This window comes from Fundulus heteroclitus, chromosome 7, assembly GCF_011125445.2.
Source record: "Fundulus heteroclitus isolate FHET01 chromosome 7, MU-UCD_Fhet_4.1, whole genome shotgun sequence".
Taxonomy (NCBI): Eukaryota; Metazoa; Chordata; class Actinopteri; order Cyprinodontiformes; family Fundulidae; genus Fundulus; species Fundulus heteroclitus.
The window spans coordinates 41,844,488-41,851,086 of NC_046367.1; the positions used below are offsets into that span (position 1 = coordinate 41,844,488).

At 33.6% G+C, this 6,599-nt stretch overlaps 2 long non-coding RNA genes across 2 annotated transcripts; both read left to right on the plus strand.

The window, feature by feature from the left end:
• The first annotated feature begins 355 nt into the window (after window positions 1-355).
• Window positions 356-880, plus strand: LOC118563776. Its single transcript, XR_004931427.1, has 3 exons — window positions 356-403; window positions 594-635; window positions 836-880. It is a non-coding gene; the product is annotated as an uncharacterized LOC118563776 (long non-coding RNA).
• Window positions 881-2,194: 1,314 nt separating this feature from the next.
• Window positions 2,195-3,823, plus strand: LOC118563779. The gene is made up of 4 exons (XR_004931432.1): window positions 2,195-2,239; window positions 2,430-2,471; window positions 2,672-2,716; window positions 3,777-3,823. It is a non-coding gene; the product is annotated as an uncharacterized LOC118563779 (long non-coding RNA).
• The last annotated feature ends 2,776 nt before the right edge of the window (window positions 3,824-6,599 follow it).

The window sequence follows — 6,599 nt, forward strand, 5'->3', positions numbered from 1 at the left end:
GAACAATTTGAGTGAGCTATTGTCTTGTCTTACTGAGATTGTTATTGAGTCAATAAGTCCTGAAGTTTATTCAGTGTAAGCTGGTTTTCATGCTGGTTGTTTTACAACCACAGACCTGTTCTAAAAGAAACGGAAACTGAAACTGAAGCCTTGCAGCAAAGGTGGTTTCTCTTCCAAGATGTTGAATATTAAAAGAAAGTTTTCTAAATTTTGGGAATCAGATAAGTTACAATTGTGTAATGCGCTAACTTCTTTAAGTCTGCTTTGATTTATTGTCTTTAGTGTCGTTTTGTGTTTTTATTCAATTTAACTAATTAGTTACAACAAAATCCTCTTGTATTTCTTTAATTATCTGAAGGACCCTAGAGATGGATACACATGAACAAAAGGAACATGACTTAAGGTAAATATGTTCATGGTTTTACCTTTAAACCCATGTTTAAACCAGTTAACATCAACTCTAGATCAATGCCAAAAGTGTGCAGATGTCAGAAAACAAAAAATGTTCAGCAGCAAATTCAACAGAAAGGATGAATAAGAACCATTCAGTCTATAATTGTTGCATTAATTGCTGCTCATTTGTAACTCCACAGATCTGCTTTAAAAGAGAAGGAAACTGAAGCCTTGCAGCAAAGGTGATTTCTGTTCCAAGATATTTAATATTAAAGGAAAGTTTTGCAAAATTTTAGGAGTCAGAAAAGTTACCAAAGAGCAATGTGCTGAATTTTTTCTGATTTTGCTGTGATTAATTGTCTTTAGAGTCAATTTTGTTATTTTATTCAATTCAACTAATTAGTCACAAAAAAATCACTTTCTATTTATTACTTATCTGAAGGACCCAAGAGATGGACACAGATGAACAAAAGCAACATGATTTAAGGTAAATATTTCCATGGTTTTAGAATAGAATAGAATTCAACTTTATCGTCATTTCACATGTCAGAAGTACAAACATTAAACTCAGTTTTCATCCATCCAGAAGTGCTTCAGTAGTCTACAGTAACATTCTTATGATTGTGCTATAGTTGTAAATATAAATTAATCTAAGTATATATGGGCTATGAGTGTTTTATAACTGTAAGTATATGTATATACAGGCTATAAATGTGTAAATGCTGATCCAGAACGCTGCTGGCTGCGTCCTCACTAACACTAAGAAAGTAGAGAACATCGACCCGGTTCTAAAGTCCTTCCTCTGGCTCCCTGGATCTCAGAGAATGGACTTTAAATATTATGTTAGTCTATAAATCCCTGAATGGCTTAGCACCTAAATACATCACAGACTTCTTATCAGGGCATCAACCATCCAGACCACTAAGGTCATCTGGCTCCAGCCTGCTCTGCAGAACCAGAACCAGAACCAGACATGGAGAAGCAGCATTTAGTTCCTATGCTCCACTGATGTGGAACAAACTCCCAGTTTACTGTAAAAGTTCTGAAAACCTGAGTTCCTTTAAATCAAGGTTAAAAACCTATTTGTTTAGAACTGTCTTTCACTGTTATTGTTGAAGTTTGTGGTCCAACTGAAGATTACATCACAGACCTGAAGGAAAATTTGTTAAAATTCAGAACTGATATGTTTTGATAAAATCATGAATTAGAATGCAGGAACAAAATTCATTCTCTTTGTCAGATCTAATGTTTTATAATATTTACAGGATCCAAGAATGGAATCTGTTGAACAAAAGCAACTTTACTCCAGTTAAATATATTCACCCGATTTTAGTTTAAAAACAATTTATAATAGCATTGAGATCTCCTTTAAATAATGATGAATGTAGCACATATTAAAGAACAGTACAATGAAAATAACATGCAGTAAATTCAACAGGAACAATTCGAGTGAGCTATTTTCTTGTCTTACTGAGATTGTTATTCAGTCACTAAGTCCTGAAGTTTATTCAGTGTAAGCTGGTTTTCATGCTGGTTGTTTTACTCCACAGACATGCTCTAAAAGAAACAGAAACTGAAGCTGAAGCTAAAGCCTTGCAGCAAAGGTGGTTTCTCTTCCAAGATGTTGAATATTAAAAGAAAGTTTTCTAAATTTTGGGAATCAGATAAGTTACAATTGTGTAACGCACTAACTTCTTTAAGTCTGCTTTGATTTATTGTCTTTAGTGTCATTTTGTGTTTTTATTCAATTTAACTAATTAGTTACAACAAAATCCTCTTGTACTTGTTTAATTATCTGAAGGACCCCAGAGATGGATACAGATGAACAAAAGGAACATGACTTAAGGTAAATATTTTCATAGTTTTACCTTTAAACCCATGTTTAATCCAGTTGACATCAACTCTAGATCAGTGCCAAAAGTGTGCAGATGTCAGAAAACAAAAAATGTTCAGCAGTAAATTCAACAGAAAGGATGAATAAGAACCATTCAGTCTATAATTGTTGCATTAATTGCTGCTCATTTTTAACTCCACAGATCTGCTTTAAAGGAGAAGGAAACTGAAGCCTTGCAACAAAGGTGATTTCTGTTCCAAGATATTGAATATTAAAAGAAAGTTTTCCAAAATTTTAGGAGTCAGAAAAGTTACCAAAGAGCAATGTGCTGAAATTTTTCTGAGTTTGCTGTGATTAATTGTCTTTAGAGTCAATTTTGTTCTTTTATTCAATTCAACTAATTAGTCACAAAGAAATTCCCTTCTATTTATTCCTTATCTGAAGGACTCAAGAGATGGACACACATGAACAAAAGCAACATGATTTAAGGTAAATATTTCCATGGTTTTAGAATAGAATAGAATTCAACTTTATCGTCATTTCACATGTCAGAAGTACAAACATTAAACTCAGTTTTCATCCATCCTGAAGTGCTTCAGTAGTCCACAGTAACATTCCTATGATTGTGCTATAGTTGTAAATATAAATTAATCTAAGTATGAATGGGCTATGAGTGTTTTATAACTGTAAGTATATGTATATACAGGCTATAAATGTGTAAATGCTGATCCAGAACGCTGCTGGCTGCGTCCTCACTAACACTAAGAAAGTAGAGAACATCGACCCGGTTCTAAAGTCCTTCCACTGGCTCCTTGGATCTCACAGAATAGACTTTAAATTTTCTGTTAGTCTATAAATCCCTGAATGGCTTAGCACCTAAATACATGACAGACTTCTTATCAGGGCATCAACCCTCCAGACCACTCAGGTCTTCTGGCTCCAGGCTGCTCTGCAGAACCAGAACCAGAACCAGACATGGAGAAGCAGCATTTAGTTACTATGCTTCACTGATGTGGAACAAACTCCCAAATTACTGTAAAAGTTCTGAAAACCTGAGTTCCTTTAAATCAAGGTTCAAAACCTATTTGTTTAGAACTGTCTTTCACTGTTAATGTTGAAGTTTGTGGTCCAACTGAAGACTACACACAGACCTGAAGGAAAATTTGTTAAAATTCAGAACTGATATGTTTTGATAAAATCATAAATTACAATGGAGGAACAAAATTCATTCTCTTTGTCAGATCTAATATTTTATAATATTTACAGGATCCAAGAATGGAATCTGTTGAACAAAAGCAACTTTACTCCAGTTAAATATTCACCCGATTTTAGTTTAAAAAACAATGTATAATAGCATTGAGATCTCCTTTAAATATTGATGAATGTAGCATATATAAAAACCAGTACAATGAAAATAATATGCAGTAAATTCAACAGGAACAATTCCAGTGAGCTATTGTCTTGTCTTACTGAGATTGTTATTCAGTCAATAAGTCCTGAAGTTTATTCAGTGTAAGCTGGTTTTCATGCTGGTTGTTTTACTCCACAGACCTGCTCTAAAAGAAACGGAAACTGAGGCTGAAGCTGAAGCCTTGCAGCAAAGGTGGTTTCTCTTCCAAGATGTTGAATATTAAAAGAAAGTTTTCTAAATTTTGGGAATCAGATAGGTTACAATTGTGTAACGCGCTAACTTCTTTAAGTCTGCTTTGATTTATTGTCTTTAGTGTCGTTTTGTGTTTTTTATTCAATTTAACTAATTAGTTACACAACAAAATCCTCTTGTACTTGTTTAATTATCTGAAGGACCCCAGAGATGGATACAGATGAACAAAAGGAACGTGACTTAAGGTAAATATTTTCATGGTTTTACCTTTAAACCCATGTTTAATCTAGTTAACATCAACTCTAGATCAGTGCCAAAAGTGTGCAGATGTCAGAAAACAAAAAATGTTCAGCAGTAAATTCAACAGAAAGGATGAATAAGAACCATTCAGTCTATAATTGTTGCATTAATTGCTGCTCATTTTTAACTCCACAGACCTGCTGTAAAGGAGAAGGAAACTGAAGCCTTGCAACAAAGGTGATTTCTGTTCCAAGATATTGAATATTAAAAGAAAGTTTTCCAAAATTTTAGGAGTAGAAAAGTTACCAAAGAGCAATGTGCTAAAAATTTTTCTGATTTTGCTGTGATTAATTGTCTTTAGAGTCAACTTTGTTCTTTTATTCAATTCAACTAATTAGTCACAAATAAATTCCCTTCTATTTATTACTTACTCTGAAGGACTCAAGAGTATGGACACACATGAACAAAAGCAACATGATTTAAGGTAATATTTCCAGGTTTTAGAATAGAATAGAATTAAACTTATCGTCCTTTCACATGTCAGAAGTACAACATTAAACTCGGTTTTCATTCCATCAGAAGTGCTTCAGCAGTCCACAGTAAATTCTTATGATTGTGCTATAGTTCTAAATATAATGAATCTAAGTATATATGGGCTATGAGTGTTTTATAACTGTAAGTATATGTATATACAGGCTATAAATGTGTAAATGCTGATCTAGAACACTGCTGGCTTGCGTCCTCACTAACACTAAGAAAGTAGAGAACATCGACCCGGTTCTAAAGTCCTTCCACTGGCTCCCTGATTCTCAGAGAATAGACTTTAAATATTCTGTTAGTCTATAAATCCCTGAATGGCTTAGCACTAAATACATCACAGACTTCTATCAGGGCATCAACCCTCCAGACCACTCAGGTCTTCTGGGCTCCAGCCTGCTCTGCAGAACCAGAACCAGAACTAAACAAGGAGAAGCAGCATGAGTTTCCTATGCTCCACTAATGTGGAACAAACTCCCAGTTTACTGTAAAAGTTTGAAAACCTGAGCTCCTTTAAATCAAGGTTCAAAACCTATTTGTTAGAACTGGCTCTTTCACTGTTAATGTTGAAGTTTGTGGTCCAACTGAAGATTACATAACAGACCTGAAGGAAAATATTTAAAATTCAGAACTGATATGTTTTGATAAAATCATAAATTACAATGGAGGAACAAAATTCATTCTCTTTGTCAGATCTAATATTTTATAATATTTACAGGATCCAAGAATGGAATCTGTTGAACAAAAGCAACTTTACTCCAGTTAAAATTCCACCGATTTTAGTTTAAAAAACATGTATAATAGCATTGAGATCTCCTTAAATATTGATGAATGTAGCATATATAAAAACCAGTACAATGAAAATAATATGCAGTAAATTAACAGGAACAATTCCAGTGAGCTATTGTCTTGTCTTACTGAGATTGTTATTCAGTCAATAAGTCCTGAAGTTTATTCAGTGTAAGCTGGTTTTCATGCTGGTTGTTTTACTCCACAGACCTGCTCTAAAAGAAACGGAACTGAAAGCTGAAGCTGAAGCCTTGCAGCAAAGGTGGTTCTCTTCCAAGAGTTGAATATTAAAAGAAAGTTTTGGGAATCAGATAAGTTACAATTGTGTGTAACGGCTAAACTTCTTTTAAGTCTGCTTTGATTTATGTCTTTAGTGTCGTTTTGTGTTTTTATTCAATTAAACTAATTAGTTACAACAAAATCCCCTTGTACTTGTTTATTATCTGAAGGACCCCAGGATGGATACAGATGAACAAAAGGAACGTGACTTAAGGTAAATATTTTCATGTTTTACCTTTAAACCCATGTTTAAACCAGTTAACATCAACTCTAGATCAGTGCCAAAGTGTGCAGATGTCAGAAAACAAAAAATGTTCAGCCGTAAATTCAACAGAAAGGATGAAAAAGAACCATTCAGTCTATAATTGTTGCATTAATTGCTGCTCATTTTTAACTCCACAGACCTGCTTTAAAGGAGAAGGAAACTGAAGCCTTGCAGCAAAGGTGATTTCTGTTCCAAGATATTGAATATTAAAAGAAAGTTTCCAAAATTTAGGAGTCAGAAAAGTTACCACAGAGCAATGTGCTATAATTTTTCTGATTTTTGCTTGTGATTAATTGTCTTAGAGTCAATTTTGTTCTTTTATTCAATTCAACTAATTGTCACAAATAAATTCCCTTCTATTTATTACTTATCTGAAGGACTCAAGAGATGGACACACATGAACAAAAGCAACATGATTAAGGTAAATATTTCATGGTTTTAGACTAGATAGAATTCAATTTATCGTCATTTCACATGTCAGAAGTACAAACATTAAACTCAGTTTTCATCATCCAGAAGTGCTTCAGTGTCACAGTAACATTCTATGATTGTGCTATAGTTGTAAATATAAATGAATCTAAGTATATATGGGCTATGAGTGTTTTAAATGTAAGTATATGTAGTATACAGGCTATAAATGTGTAAATGCTGATCCAGAA